Below are 17,517 nucleotides of genomic sequence, written 5' to 3' on the forward strand. Positions count from 1 at the left end.
TATAAGGTAATAATAAATATAAGCGCAGCGCTTATGAGTGTTCAAACACTGCTGACCGCTCAGCTGTCAATCAGCCGACCCTCACAAAGTTTCACATTAAATGGTAATATATTTGAACAGTCACCCAGCTAACAAATTTAGGTTCTAAAAACGTTTTCCAAACGTTCTATTTTGGTTGTGGGAACGTTGTTTTGGAACGTTATTTAAACGTTAAAATGTCCAGTTTTCTTGTCGTGATTATAACGTTATTTAAAGGTTCTAAAAACGTTCCATATAACGTTTTCCTAACTTTATTTTCACCCATTATACAACGTTCTTAGAACATTTATTTATAACGTTCTTAAAACGTTAAAATGTCCAGTTTTCTTGTCGTGATTATAACGTTATTTAAAGGTTCTAAAAACGTTCCATATAACGTTTTCCTAACTTTATTTTCACCCATTATAGAACGCTCTTAAAACATTTATTTATAACGTTCTTAAAACGTTAAAATGTCCAGTTTTCTTGTCGTGATTATAACGTTATTTAAAGGTTCTAAAAACGTTCCATATAACGTTTTCCTAACTTTATTTTCACCCATTATACAACGTTCTTAAAACATTTATTTATAACGTTCTTAAAACGTTAAAATGTCCAGTTTTCTTGTCGTGATTATAACGTTATTTAAAGGTTCTAAAAACGTTCCATATAACGTTTTCCTAACTTTATTTTCACCCATTATACAACGTTCTTAAAACATTTATTTATAACGTTCTTAAAACGTTAAAATGTCCAGTTTTCTTGTCGTGATTAGAACGTTATTTAAAGGTTCTAAAAACGTTTCATATAACGTTTTCCTAACTTTATTCTCATCCATAATGCAACGTTCTTAGAACATTTATTTTTAACATTCTTAAAACGTTAAATTGACCAGTTTTCTTGTCGTGATTAGAACGTTATTTAAAGGTTCTAAAAACGTTTCATATAACGTTTTCCTAACTTTTTTCTCATCCATAATACATCGTTCTTAGAACATTTATTTTTAACATTCTTAAAACGTCAAAATGTCCAGTTTTCTTGTCATGATTAGAACGTTATCTAAAGGTTACAAAAACATTTTTCACAACATTCACCTAACTTTCACATACTGTATAACATTCTTTTAATGGTTATTTTAAAATTATATCAACAATATAGTTATCATTTTAAACATTTGTGTTCAAAGGTTATAAAAAGTTTCTTACAATATTTTCAAAACTTTATTTTCACAAATATTCTTTAAACATTATTTTTTTATAATTCAAAACAATACAATATCCAGCTTTCTTACTTTCCATTATTTAAAGGTTACAAAACATTTTTGAGCATTTCACCAACTTTATGTCTTAGTACAATATCCTTTCAAAAATGTTTAACAAACATCAATTTAATTCAATTCAATTATATTTATACAGTGCTTTTCACAATAGTTCATCTTACCAAATCATCTGTACATGTAATAGAATATAAGACGACACAGAAAAGAACCTCAAAGTTTTAAATACAGTTAAGGATGGAGTATTTGAGGTTACATGGAGTTAATTCTTATATAAATAATATAATAAGAATTACTCCATTCCAAGCTAAATTATGAACATACAGTAATAGAACAGTGATAGAACAGTGTATGTAATATACTCCAACTCCAAACTATATACCAGTATTAACATAATTTTCTAAAGACGTTATAAGGTTAATATCAGCAGTTTCCTAGTAAGCAAGCCACACAGAAACATTGGTCAAGGGGGAAACTTTTTCAGGGAGACAGAAATAAAAACCCAGTGAGAAAACCAGGCTTAGCCAGGAGGTCCAGTTCCCATCTTACATGTTACAGCTGTAGTGTGGTGCAGTTTGTAACCAAGGAAAGAGACCCTGTTATTAATTTCAGCTATAGAATTTAGTATATACTATGCTATATATATATATATATATATATATTCAGGCGTCACAGTTCGGTACAATGGAGGTAAAAGCAAAATAAAAATGTGAGGTATGCAGAAGAGCATCTCTAAACCCACAAAACGCTGAACCTTGAGGTGGATGGGCTACAGCAGCAGAAGACCACACCGGGTGTCACTCCTGACAGCAAAGAATAGGAAAACGAGGCTACAATTCTCACCAAAATTGGACAAAAGAAGATTGGAAAAACGTTTCCTGGTCTGATGAGTCTCGATTTCTGCTGCGACATTCTGATGGTAGGGTCAGAATTTGGCGTCAACAACATGAGAATGTGGATCCATCCTGCCTTGTATCAATGTTCAAGCTGCTGGTGCTGGTGTAATGGGTGTGGGGGATATTCTCTTGGCACGCTTTGGGCCCATTAGTACCAATTGAGCATCGTGTCAATGCCACAGCCTACCTGAGCATTGATTCTGACCATGTACATCCTTTTATGACCACAGTGTACCCATCTTCGGATGTCTACTTCCGGCAGAATAAATAATCTCAGACTGGTTTCTTGAACATGACAGTGAGTTCACTGTACTTAAATGGCCTCCACAGTCACCAGATCTCAACCCAATAGAGCACCTTTGGGATGTGGTGGAACTGGAGATTCGCTTCATGGATGTGTAGCCAACGTATCTACAGCAACTGCATGATGGTATCATGTGAATATGGACCAAAACCTCTGAGGAATTTTTCCAGTACCTCGTTGAATCTATGCCACGAAGGATTAAGGCAGTTCTGAAGGCAAAAGGGGTCCAACCCGGTACTAGTAAGCTGTACCTAATAAAGTGGCCGGTGAGTATATGTGAGCAGTCATCAATTTAGCAGCATGAGGATGGGCATCAGGCGGATGAATGGTGGGATGAGCATCCCTCCAAATTGGAATTGGACCTGTCCGTCTCAGATTTCCTCGGTGAACCAGGATGAGACAGGGAAACAGAAACAAGGTGCAATTAGTAAAGAGGCCCATCACATGTAGTGTTAAAGGCATTCATACAGTATAATAGATGCGGCATAAGTATGTATAGGAGATGAATTAGGTAAATGCTTGGTTAAAGAGATAAGTCTTAGGCAGGGCAATAGTTTACTCTTTTATTTGTTCATTTTTTACTCATTTATTAAAAGTCACTTGATTTGTGGACAAAAAAGAAGCTGATTTAGAAGGCAACACTGTCATGACCACAACCTTCTTAAAACTGATGCTAATAATCGGAGCGCGCCATTAAAGGGACACTTCACCCATTTGCATTAAGCTTTGTATAGTCAGAATATGACTTACCCTTGTTCCTCGATGTGGAACATACTTTAAGGTGTCTGCAATGAAGGCATCACAGCTGGAACATCAGATTGAGACGGTCTACACTGGATGTGAACATTATAAATACAGACATGAATAATAGCTTTAAGCTTCAGTAGACAATGATTAAAATGTGTAAATAATTGCAACCAGGTTAGACTTTGTGAAATGCAGAATAGATCATTTAATAACACAATATAGCTTGAGTAAAAGTGTGATTATAGCTTTTTATAGAAAATGTTTATTCTGTTTCTCGAATCTGACTGGCTGAGAGTCTTTTCCAACCGCCAGAGATATTCCACCAGTACCATCCCGTGAACTGCTTTACCATTTCTATCATTTGCCACTGGTCATTTTAAAATTAGTAATGGAGGCTTAAAGTCGTACAATTACATATTTGCGATTGGATAATGCAGCCACCAGAGCAGACTGTCTAGGACAGTGTTTCCCAACCCTGGTCCTCGGGCACGCCCTCCCAGAAAGTTTTAGATGTCTCCTTATTTAAAACACCTGATTCGACTTTCTTTTCTTTCTTTCTTTTTTAACGGCATACCAGCTTCAAAGGCTATATTCATGGCGAGAATACAGTATAATTAAATCAAAGGAAGATTAAAATAGATGTTTCAAATTTATTTCCTCTAAAAATCTTAAAACCATGCTTGGGCTCACTTGATTAAAAACCTTTTCAAAACTATCAACAGAGTAAAAACGATTTCTTACAGGGGTAAATGTAATACAGTCTAAAAGGATATGTTTAATGGACAATGGATTTTGACAAGATGAACATTTTGGATGGTTTTTCCTGATTCGACTCATCAGCCTCCTTCTAAAATGGTAAACATGTGCCCCTAACAAGCTGATGAGTTAAATCAGGTGTGTTAAATAAGAAGACATCTAAAACTTTCTGGGAGGGGGTGCACGAGGACCAGGGTTGGGAAACACTGGTCTAGGACTATCCTTAAGTCTTGTCTGTGAAAACAGGGTTTGTGTGTAAATTCATGTCAGACACTTAAAACAAGTGCAAAAGTACTAGGATAAACAAGTGCATACAGCGTAGTATGTAATTTTTTTGTGTCACGCTCTTCCCTCTTTCTTGTCACATGCAATAAAAACTCATCCGTATCAGGAATCCATAGCAGAAGCAAGTAGTTTGGCACTAATGAGTAGGGGTGTCACGATTCTCCAAATCCTCGATTCGATTACATTTTCAATTCTGATGTCACGATTCAATTCAATTCTCGATTTTTAAATGAATTTTTTTAAGACAAAAAATTATATGCCTTTATTATTATTATTATTATTATAGTTTCACATTAACATGCACATTGCGTGCTTTTCCTCGCATGGGGCTTTGTGGGCTTTACTTTACGCGAGAGAGCTTGTAGAGAGAGAATTCCTTCTTGCACGCAGATAGACTTAATGCGCGCGTCTTGGACTCCTATTATCTGAACTAAAACCGGTGCGTCATAAGCAGCTGCGCTTCTCTCTGTCTCACGTGCATGCGCATCTCGCATCTGTCCAAAGTCTAAACATAAACTAAAGTAATAATCCTTACGTATTTGTTCAGTTTTTATGCGTTTCATGCGAGCTGAGGCAAACTATATCTTTTGTTTAAAATATAACCCGCTGCATCTTGGCGGCTCTCTCGTGCACGTGCAGAGAGCTGCGCTCTGTCCGAAGGCAGATCACTAGGTAGTAATCCTGTTTATGATATGCATTCAAGGAGTTGTAGCAATACATCCCTCGTGTTTTAAAATATAAATCGCGTTCCGCTGGATGGATGTTTTTAAAGGCACTTCTGAGAGTTTATTTTCCCCCGCTTGGCAAGCCGACCGGACGTGACATGGGGGCGTGGCAGCATCGACGATCCAATTTTTTAATTCGAAGTTCGAGGTTGTGGCTTAATTTCGATCGATTTCGATTTAAAATCGAAATCGTGACACCCTTACTAATGAGTCAAACTAATGTTTAATATTGCTCTAGTAGTTGTGTGATTTGGCTTTATATCAGCGTGCTGATATAGTTTGTAAAAACAAACTGGTATAGAATGATATAAAATGATGCACTGTCATTTGTACAACTGTAACAATAGAAGAGAATGGGGTTGGCGTTTACTAATGATGATATGTTTGTTATCGTTTACTTTAGTACTTATGCTTGTTTTTTATTTGTCTTTGACATGTATAAACAGGGAACTACACTAACCTTTTCCACTGGTGGCACTTGCGCTACCAACTTTTTCAGTTACTGGCGCAAAATATGATTTGGTCGCACATATTTTTTTCAAGTTATATTAAGGCGCTCTGGTTAATAATGAACAATAATGAAACTGTATTGCATACAGATATGCTTTTTATTTTACTTGCCATCTTTTAAACCACATGCCGCCTTGTTTTCTTAAACGTTGCAGTCAGTGTTTCCCACAGATCTGAAATTTACTTGGTGGAGGTAACCGGTAAAAAGGGCAATCATTACCCACTGACAAATAATGGTCTACTATACATGTGACGAAGAACTAATAATGTGTGACACAACACAATACTTTGATTTAGGGATGCATATCAATTAATCGCGATTAATCTATAGCAGAATAACAGTTTTTGTTTACATATATGTGTGTGTACTGTGTATAATAACTTTGTATAGTTAAATGCACGCACATGCATGTATATATTTAAGCAATGTTTACATATGTATATACATTTGTATATTTATGTATAATTTATATTATATATAAATATAAATACTTAGTATATAAATATATTTTTTTCTTAAAATTATACATGCATGTGTGCATATTTATATATACATAATTATTATACACAGTTCACACACATATATGATGTAAACAAAAACCTTTATTCTGCTATAGATTAATCGCGATTAATTGATATGCATCCCTACTTTGATTTATTGAAAATTAATATTAATTTCACATTATATTTCATTAATCTAAACACTCCAAACTTTCTTTGCCATTAACAAAGCTGACACTGTTTGTCAAAGTACCACGAAAACACTTACTGTTTTTGCACTGATATATGAAGCAATTAGACCCCTTTTATCAAACTCAATATAATACAATACTATGTATAGTATATTAATAGACAGTGCAGGTCTATAGATTATAAATGTGACTGATGTTATGACTGATGTTATAATGGTAATAATTACTATTAAATAGGCACTTTTACTGCTTCTGCTCTATCTTTCTATTTCTCTCTTGCCGATTTAAAAAGCTTAATCCACTTATTATTTCAATAATATTATTCCACTTATTTTATTTTCAAATCTACTCGCTGTCCCGATGACAAACTTTACATTGCTTTGCTCGTTTAGTGCAATGGGCTTGACATTAGCACTGCTTTTTTACTACAATCTGTGCAAACTTAATATGGATATGGTTTTAGAAAATATATGGTTTATTAATAATAAGATTATTAAAAACATGTGAGAAAGAAAACGCAGCGCGTGGTCGTAACAAGAACCATCGCCATAGAAACCGAAGGCACGCTAAACTGCACTCGAGCTTTAGCGCGGTAGCGCTCATGGCAGTTTTCCGATCGACTCGGGTTATAAACTCAATATTAATCAGACTTGGGACCCAAAGTAATTAAACTAGGACCTAACCGGACCCGACAGACCATTTAAAATATAAACCCGGAACCATACGGGTCCCGCGTCCTCAGTGAAGAAAGACCTCTGCTCAAGTTCAGAAACATGGAAGACACTGCGCTTGCGTCGCGTCGCACCTAATTATTCATTGAGAAACAGCTGAGCACGCAAACGCACACTGATGGGGAGAGACACGACGTGCTTTCACGCAAAATGAAGCCAACGTGTTGATGGCTCAGAGCACGTTATAAAACGTATTCTTAAAATCCACATTTATGTTTTAATAAATGCTCATAGTAAATCATAGCATATTGTCTAAAACATTAGGTAGCACATTTGCGACCCATTAAAAATTAGGGTCGCAACGGCAGTTCAAAAGGTCGCATATGCGACCATTTTGGTCGCAGTGTAGCTCCCTGATAAATACACAGTTTCCCAGACAGGGCTTATCCAGAATAGTCCCAGACCAAATAAGTCCCAGACTAAAATGCATGTTTGAGCTGCCTTAAAGGTGTAGCGGAGGATTTTCTAAAATTTTTGAAAAGAACCGACTTCTTCAATTTTTTAAAAAATGCAATTGCGAAACACTCCTGATTGACAACTAGGAGGACCAATAGTCTTGATGATCCACCCGGAAAAAGAAAATCCTCCGCAATACCTTTAATTTAAAAACATCTTGCACTGATATATTTTAACATGTTTTGTCTTAAGATTCACCCCAGTACTGGTTTTTGTAAGGTATGTTTGTAAAAAACTACTAATATCCTAATTAGAGCTGGGCATAGATTAATCTAGATTAATTACATGCAAAATAAAAGTTATTTTTTGCATAATATGAGTTTGTGCTGTGTGTAATAATTATGTTTAAATAAATACACACACATTCATGTATGTATTTAAGAAACATTTACATGTGTATATATATTTATTTATATTTTTATATATTATATATAAATAAAAACATTATATATAAATAAAACATTTCTTAAATGTACATATATGTATGTGTGTGTGTTTACATATACATAATATTTACACACAGCACAAACTCATATATTTTGCAAAAAATTACTTTTATTTTGTATGAGATTAATCTAGATTAATCTATGCCCAGCTCTAATCCTAATATAACTAAGGCCTAATATAATATCCTAATATAACTGGATTAGTCCAAACCCTGTCCAGGAAACTGCCCCAAAGTGTTTAAATAGTGTTTCTGCAGGTGAATGTTGTGCCAGATTTTTCCTGTCACAAATATTTGATCGACTGCTCAAATCATTAGATTAGCCTTTCCTACTAATTCTAAAAGCCGATCAGAAACAGAAATAATGGTTGCATACGTAAGAAATAATTGATGACGGGCAGCTGGATAATTCAAAATAATGCACACTCAAGGTGGTAATGCGGCACATCACGAAGCTGAGTGTGCATTATTTTTAAATAACTCAAAGGATCAGAGTCAATTATTCCTCTTATACCACGGTTACAAAAGACATTGCTTGGTTGGTTACATTTGACAGGTCAGGTGTGCATTTATCGAAAAATAATGCATACCTGTGAAACATTTGTTAATCAGAAGCATTCAACAGCCATGGGGTATAATTGATTATAACATTACATTGACGCATTCGGCAAACGCTATTATCTTAAGGGACTTACAGTGCATTACAAGGTATTATGTATTTTTTCAGTATGTGTTCCTAGAGTTTCGAACCCATGAACTTTTGCATTGCTAATGCAATGCTCTACCTCTGAGCTTTACAGAAACATAAAAAAAAAATGTTTGTTAAATGAACTTGTATAGGAGTTATTCGATCTACGTCATCAATGTTCGCGGCGGCCATATTGTTGACATAGAACTGTCAGTCTGTCAATTGACAAGCGAGGCAGCGTGGGTATTATGCATGGTATTATCGATGTAATTTTTTTAAACCGCGCGATGGTGTGTGGTGTAATACACGACTGTTCTAACAACAGCAAAAAGAACCCCGGAATTAGTTTTTATGCGATACCGACTGTCAGAAAACATGAAAGGAAGGAGACAGAGGAGTTGAACCAGAGAAGGAGAGACTCCCAACAGCAAAGTCTGTCCCCATCATTTTACCACAGGTAACGTTAGAAATATATGCCTCACAGCAAAGTCTGTCCCCATCATTTAATCACATATGGTTAGCTGTACGCAGTGGCTGAAACTGCTCTTTCAATTAAGCTGCCATAAATTGAGACAGTTATTAAATTAGGATTAATAACTTTATGAACATAGGTCTGGCATTGATACTAGGTAGGGAATTAAGGGCCGTTCACATTATAACAATAACTATAAAAAATATAGTTTTGAAAATCGTTTTATATTAAAGAGAATAGCGGAGCTCAAACCAAAACTATAACGATGCAGATACAATGAATTGAACTTCAACTGCACGAGCACTTAAAATGACAGTGAAGCTCATTGAGGTCTATAACATTAGATTACCTGCAGTTGCTGTGAAAATTGACATAATGTTTTTTTTAATCTATTACATTAACTAACTGTTATGCCAAAAGGTAAGAGATTACACAAACTATTATATTCACTGTTTAGAGTTACGCGAAACGCAGCGTGTTGAGGACATACAAGCAATATTAAAGGCAAGTGATTTGCGCGAGTGCCGTGAGCGAATTAGCATAAACGTATTGTTTGGTGATGTGGACGATAATATAGTTATCGTTATAATGTGAACAGCCCTTCAGTGCTTGTATGATGTATGCGGATACTGTATGAACGATATAGTTATAAATATCCAGATAAGTTACGCCTGGCAATAAGGACGGATCTTTACTTAAGGCTATTGGGTCTATTTGATATGGTTCCACACCAATCAAGCTTATCTTCTCTTAATACTGACGAGATGATGCCATTTAGGCTACTGCTCCCCTCAACTCTAGGGGCAGGACAGATGTCATGTCAACAAGATGGCCGCGGTTAGCTACTTCCAGTGTTTGCGAATAAGCCCTATACAGGGAGTGCAGAACTACTAGGCAAGCTGTATTTTTGAGGATTACTTTTGTTATTGTACAACTACAGTGCTCCTGGTCAACTCAAAATGCCAACAAACCCTCAAACCGGAACACTTAAAGGAGCACTTCACCCACAGAAACATTAATCTTCATTGAAAGTGTCTCATATTTGTAGTCGAAATGTAACATACATTTCGAATTTGGTGCCAATTTGACTGAGAAAAGGGCTGTTTGTAGTCTCACCTGCTCAAGAAAGATATTGGACTTCCTTCTTTCAATGATGCAAAATGATGATTTTTACATCATTGAAAGAAGGAAGTGCAACACTGAAATATATATTTCTCCTGTTTCAGCAGCAACTGAGGAAATTATGCACGACCATTCAAAAACATGACTAGGGTTCTAACTATACAAAGATTAATGCAAATGGGTGAAGTGTCCCTTTAAGTAGTAAAAGTGAAATTTTGGCTTTCTTAAGAGAATATTTCTATGTACATCATTATTAGGCAACTATTAGTGTGCAGAATTATTATGCAACTAAATGAAAAACAAAGATTTTGCCATCTCACTTGTTTTTTTTTTCACCTGTTAAAGTGAGAACAACAAACAAACTCCACATCTACAAAAAAAAACCAATAAAACAATAAAAAATATATAAACTCAGTGTCCAATATAGCCACCCTTCTTTTCGATAACAGTCACAAGGCTTCCATTCACGGATTCAGTCAGTTTCTTGATCTGGTCTGAACCAACATTTTGTGCAGCCACAACCACAGCCTCCCAGACACTGTTCAGAGAGGTGTACTGTTTACCTTCACTGTAAATGTCCTGCTTAAGAAGGGATCAAAAGTTCTCAATAGGGTTTAAGTCAGGTGAAGAAGGGGGCCATGTCATTAGTTTTTCATCTCTAAGGCCTTTACTGGCCAGCCACTCAGTTGAGTACTTTGATGCATGTGCAGAAGCGTTGTCTTGCATAAAAAAAGTCTTCTTGAAAGATGCAGATTTTTTCCTGTACCACTGCTTGAAGAAAGTGTCTTCTAAAAATTGTCAGTAGGTCTGAGAGTTGTTTTTTATTTCCATTTTCAACCCAAAAAGGTCCAACAAGCTTATCTTTAATTATACTTGTCTGTGCCTGCCTGCCTGTAATGTAGAAGACACTTTCCTCAAGCAGTGGTACAGGAAAAAGTTTGCATCTTTCAAGAAGACTGATTATTTTGCAAGACAATGCTCCATCACATACATCAAAGTACTCCACTGCATGGCTGGCCAGTAAATGCTTTAAAGATGAAAAACTAATGACATGGCCCCTTCTTCACCTGACTTAAACCCTATTGAGATCTTTTGAGCCCTTCTTAAGCAGGACATTTACACTGAAGGTAAACGGTACACCTCTCTGAACAGTGTCTGGGAGGCTGTGGTTGCACAAAATGTTGGTTCAGACCAGATCAAGAAACTGACTGAATCCGTGAATGGAAGGCTTGTGACTGTTATCGAAAAGAAGGGTGGCTATATTGGTCACTGAGTTTATATATTTTTTTATTTTTTATTGTTTTATTAATTTTTTTGTAAATGTAGAGTTTGTTTATTATTCTCACTTTAACAGGTGAAAAAAACAAGTGAGATGGTAAAATCTTTGTTTTTCATTTAGTTGCAGGGCTCCAAACAAAAAAAATCAATTAAGGAGCCATTGGCTCCTATAGGGGAAAAAAACAGGCGCCAAATAATTTTTTTAAGAGCCACATAACAATGCACTTACTTTTAGCAGGCATGAAAATGGTCAGGGGTGAAAAGGGTCCTCGAGGGGCGACGTGGCCTCTGATGGGGCCGGGAGGTGGGGGACTCCCCCAGAATAAATATTATGGCCTCATAAGGGGTAACTTAACTTGTTTATTCTTAAGGCATGTGATTGGCCAAGGACAAAAAATGAGGAAGGAACCCAACATCCCCCCACACGCGCAGAAACAAAATGCACACCATAACAAATGCAAAAAATACATTATGACCATTATTTCAATTATTTAATTCTGACGGACAATTTAGGTTGTAAATTTAAAATGTAAACATTTGACTAGTAGGTTATCCAAAACCATGTTTAATTAAATGGGTTAATACATGTGGAAAGCTGTAACAAGTAGCATTCCCTTACCATTTGACATCTGCAATAATTTTATTTTGCCATAATCAGACCATCAGTCACAAGGCCAAACAATTTTAAGTTGGCCTTGGAATAGGGTGGACCTGAATGCCTACAGTACATGTATTTTAAAATTACTTAATTTTACAATATAGTACTGGTTAAATGAATTGCATTATGGTTTTTGAGTCATGAGTTGAATAATTTTCAGCAAAAAAGTGATGTTGGAAAATTAAATAAGAACAAATCAAGAAATTACAAACATATAAATAGAAAAGAACAAATTTACAAATAAAGTAAGATCTAACAGTATTGATTAGGTAGAGAAACAGTATCAAATTAATATAGCACTGTTTTCATTCTATAAATTAAATATAATTGATCTTTTTAAAGCTATAAAAGCGATTTTCCTTTTGTCTTCTGTAGTCTGATTTACATAACGACTCAAACATAAGCTTTTCTTATAAGATGAACTGTCCCTTTAAGAACAGAGAAGCACTGATCTTTACACTAGCTGCGTTTACATGGACATTTGTAATCCGTTTAAATGATCAATCTGAATAAAAATGCCCCATGTAATCACCTCAATCGGACTAAAAAGTGGCAATCTGATTAAAAATCTAATCCGCTTGTTAGGGGTGGTTTATACCTTTTATAATCCGCTCAAAAGGACATGTATACACTTGATCGGATGGATAACTGAAACTGGGACGCTCTGCGCATGTGCCATCTTTTCTTTTTTTAATGGCGGTTGGTAAACCCACTGAAAGGCGAAATTCCGCCACCTACAGGACGGGAGTGTTGAGCATATTCACACGTGCAATGACGTAGAATTGCCGTAATGACATGTGACGCAAATATTTGAGTTTGTTTTGTTGAAGGAAGTCACAAGAAGTGATTTGTCTTGTTAATCTTGTTCCTATTATCCTTCCAATTCCCCATAAAGTGATACAAGACAGCCTTGTCCGGTCAGTCCATGATTTATTCTTTGATCCACAAACGCGTGTGTTTGGACTCGCTCTTGCGAACGGTCTCTGCAGCACTGCGTGAAGTAAAATACGATTTTTGGGCACACGTGAATGGGTGTTTTTGCTGCTGCTTTATAATCAGCTGAGGCACAAAGCAAATCTTGAAACAGCGTGAAACTATATTTGTGCAATGTGCGCATGTCAAACGATCAAATCTGATGTAAATCTTGTGTCATATAAACACGCACATCAATCCGATCACATTATGAAGTGTTCATGTTAACGCTATGATAGGATTTATTAATCGGAAGGATTTTAATCCGATGGAGGCAAAATGTGTCCATGTAAACGTAGCTACTGACACATCTGATCAACTGCTCACTTATAATTGTCTGTTTTTATGAGTATATTTGCAGAGACTGTGGCATTACAAGATCATTTGTGCATATATCTCCTGTCAAGCCCAAAGAAATCATGTGTTTGCGTGATTTTTAAAACGCACATTGGGCTTGAGTGTATGCACGTATATGCACAAAAAAACGCTCCGTTTAGCATCTTTGTCGTTCGAATAGTCTAAAATCCAGGACGTCTTGAAATGTCTTTCGGCACGGTGTTCACTGACTGATGCGGAAAGATGAATCCCTGTGTCTCTGGCGTTCTCTCCCGCGCTCGTTCTGGCACAGCTGCTGGAGCCTGCTTTTTGTTAGCAGTAGCAGAGCGACGCAATCTCATTCATTTCAATGGAAACCTGGGCGACTTCCGGCGACACGAGTGAAAGTGACCGTTGGCGACCGTATGCGCGTGTCCAGCGACACGAGAAAGTTAAAGGGAAACTTCACCCATTTGCATTAAGCTTTGTACCGTTAGAACCCCAGTCATGTTTTTGAATGATCGTGCATCATTCCCTCAGTTTCCCCTGAGAGGGGAGAAATACTGATTTCAGTGAGGCACTTCCAAATCGTCATTTTGCGTCATTGAAAGAAGGAAATTCTGTATCTCTATTGAGTGTGAAAGACTACAGACACTCATTCCTCATTTTTCCAAGGTGAGGGCTATGGGTGGGACCCACTCACGCTTCAGACCAATTACAGATAAGTGGGTGGGACTTACGAAAATATACGAACACAGACGGGAAAAAACGATCAGCCGCCATCTTTATGCTAAGCTAAGCTAAACAGAAGTTGTGGAGCGAGTCAGACTTCATGTTACAATAACAGTGGAAGTTAATCAATATAATATAGAAGAGGGTGATTTCGCAAGCGTGATGCTCTAATCTGCTGTTCATTGCACCTTTATGAACCACAATACAGCAAAGAGCTGAGGCAGATCAGAAGCCCGAGGAGTAGGCCGGAGCCTGGGCGTCGGCTGGGTAGAGGAGCCCGGGGAAGACGCTGCAACCATCCGCCTCTGCTGTGTAGAGAAGCTTGCCTGTTCTCTCGCTGTGTGCCCTCTTTCTAACATTTCTGCATCAGATAAGGATATGGACGTTCGTTTGGTAAAGGTTTTTAGGCAAGAGAGCAACTTTGCACGCGTTTGGACATGTTTATTTCACGGACGCGTTTCGGTTTCCGAGCAAACGCGCTGCGGATTATCTGAGCTTGGACGGACTCGCGCTGTGTGCTTTCGGTGTAACATTTCTGGATCAGATAAGGATATGAACATTTGTTTTGTTAATGTTTCTGGGCGCGTGCTTATTTCAAAGACGTGTTTCGGCTTACGAGCACAAGCTCCAAGAGCTGAGGCAGCGCGTCTGTGGAGATATTATGTAGGGGACGCGTTTGTGTGCAGGATGCAGGGATAAACGGATGTCTAACTAAAGTAAGTGTTCTATTTTAAGTGTGTCATTATAACACAGATGTAATTACAGTAAACACGAGACAAAAAGAAAATTGGTAAAACTAAATAAACATTTAAAATGCATACCCTTTTTTAACTACTTGAAAAGACATTTGTACTGCAGATCTCAAACCGCACGTTACTGTTTGAATAAGACTTTGCTACACACCAGACCAGAGTGTTATTGTGTGTAACACAATGTAACATCACGTTTAAAAGTAAGTCATGATTGGTGTCTGTCAGACACAGTGGTGGGGGCTATTTTCTTTGTTTTACTAACGTGGCATTTATGTACACAATATCATATCTGAGGCGTGTTCCGATTAATGGGAGTGGCTTGCAGAGCTGTGCATTGTGGTGCATAGTGGGAGTTGTAGTTTTTCATACAATTGTGCTCTAAAGTCACATTTTGTCTTTTCTCGGTCAAATAGGCACAAAATTCTACATTTATGTTACATTTTGACTACAAATATGACTCACTTTCCATAAAGATTAATGTTCCTATTGGTGAAATGGCCCTTTAAGAAAAGTTTTACTTTATGCAAAGGTCGAGTGACTTTCGGGAGCGACTACCAATGAGAACAAAGCAGTGGAGTTCACATCATCATTCTCTCGTCAGTTACTGGCGTGGATGGTACTCATTTGTTTATGACAAGCAGATTTAGACACACCTCATTGAAAGAGACGTGCGACACACAGCGATAACGTCGCTGGCTGTCTGAACGAGGGGTGACGTTCACACAACGCATCTCATTTCATGAAGTTAACAAAACGAATGAAGCGATAGGCTACTGGTTATAAAACATGCACATATAATGCAAATTTAACAATCAAAGGGAGTAAATTTGTATTGTCGCCAATGGCGACCTTGACAGAAATTTCACTCGCACATAAATATATTTGGTCGCAAATGCGACCATTTTAGTCGCAGTTTGGAGCCCTGAGTTGCCTAATAATTCTGCACACTAATAGTTGCCTAATAATGGTGTACATAGAAATATTCTCTTAAGAAAGGCAAAATTTCACTTTTACTACTTAAATGTTCAGGTTTGAGGGTTTGTTAACATTTTGAATTGACCAAGAGCACTGTAGTTGTACAATAACAAAAGTAATCCTCAAAAATACATCTTGGCTAATAATTCTGCACTCCCTGTAGAAGCAATATCAGTTGAGTTACAGAAACTTTTGAAACACTTACGAATAATCACAGTGCCAAAGGTATTTCTTTCCCTTTCGATCCATTGTATGTGGCAACTTGCAAAACCTTCCTTACAGCATCACCTGGACCATTGCTACCAAGCGGATCTGAAACAAAATAAATTATAATTTAGCACTTTGCAGGCTGCATTATTCCCATCTTAATCCCACATCACTTATAGCAGACCTCTAAAATGGTACACAATGTGTTCAATCTTGGACTTATGAAAAATTATGCAGACAACAGGTAAATACATCTTTAACAGATTTATCTAGTTATTTTACATTTTTTTAAGAATTATTCTCAACATACCGAGCCAGACTGAATTTCATGAAACCTTCAAAGATGTTACTGGAGGAGAAAAGTAATATTACAAATATATTCAAGAGCCACATGCCATGCTGTATTTTATACTAACAATATCTATTATATAAGCAGTAACTTGCCTTATACTGCTGCTGCTGCTGCATTGTGTATAGCCTACTGTGCATTTTTAACTTACATGTATAAGTTACTGCTTATACAGTATGGTTTACAGATATACTGCAAACATTGTTTACTATTCACAAACATACAGAAACAGCAATACTGTTTCTGTTATAAGTACTGCACAGTAGTACTGTACTGACTTCCACAAAGAATAAATAAAAGTAACATTATCAAAGTCCCTGTAGTGTAGATTATTTTCGATGAGAAGCGAAATAACGTTAAACATTGTAAGTAAACTTGAGTTGCAAGTTCTAATCATTGCAAAAGCGTGTCAACTAAGTTACCACATTTACAAATAACGTCCACACAGCGGTTATTCATGCTTGTCGTCTGCCCTCGTCTTTGGGAAAACAAAATATTTTTATGTCAGACCAGGTATTGAGTCAGTTAACTTCACAGTTAGCCACTAGCCAGACCCATAAACAAACACAATCCGACACGTATGATGGAGAAAAGAGTGACTGATCAATTTAACGTTACTTACTTTATGCCATATTAGCTAGGTCATACTTTTCAAAGAAAATAAAGAAAGATAAATAATATACACACTTACCTAACGCGGTTTGGATCTCACCGCGTGGAATGTATCTGGAACGTTTCTTCATGCGCATGCGCGGTTCGTCTTGCGCGCCAATTTGTTTTAAAAAATATACATCACAACATAAAATATTAGATTATATAAATATATCAAAATAAATATATCCAGTGCTGAAAACGGACAGTAGTGATACATATAAGCGTTATTAGACGTTTATATTACTCTACTAATTTATAACCTATTTAAGAAAGCATCTGGGAACATTAAATATTTTAAATTTCAGATAATATAGATAGATTACATAAACGAGATGCTGCACATTTTCGTTATTTTTTAGATACTACTTTAATATTTGTAATTTTTTTATTTCATTTACTTTGTTCCTGTAAGTGTTTATAATTTCTTTTTATAATTAAGTCAAGATTCAAAACAGTGATCCACTTTTCCCATAAAAAAAAAAATGTAATTTAAGGATGTCCC

General features: G+C 36.5%; 1 long non-coding RNA gene across 1 annotated transcript; it reads right to left on the bottom strand.

The window, feature by feature from the left end:
* Positions 1-1,261: 1,261 nt before the first annotated feature.
* Positions 1,262-17,150, bottom strand: LOC141350497 (uncharacterized). The gene is made up of 4 exons (XR_012358558.1): positions 17,053-17,150; positions 16,323-16,361; positions 16,011-16,117; positions 1,262-3,327 (listed from the first exon to the last, which is right to left on the bottom strand). It is a non-coding gene; the product is annotated as an uncharacterized lncRNA (long non-coding RNA).
* Positions 17,151-17,517: the final 367 nt, after the last annotated feature.

Source organism: Misgurnus anguillicaudatus, chromosome 18 (genome assembly GCF_027580225.2).
Source record: "Misgurnus anguillicaudatus chromosome 18, ASM2758022v2, whole genome shotgun sequence".
Lineage (NCBI taxonomy): Eukaryota > Metazoa > Chordata > Actinopteri > Cypriniformes > Cobitidae > Misgurnus > Misgurnus anguillicaudatus.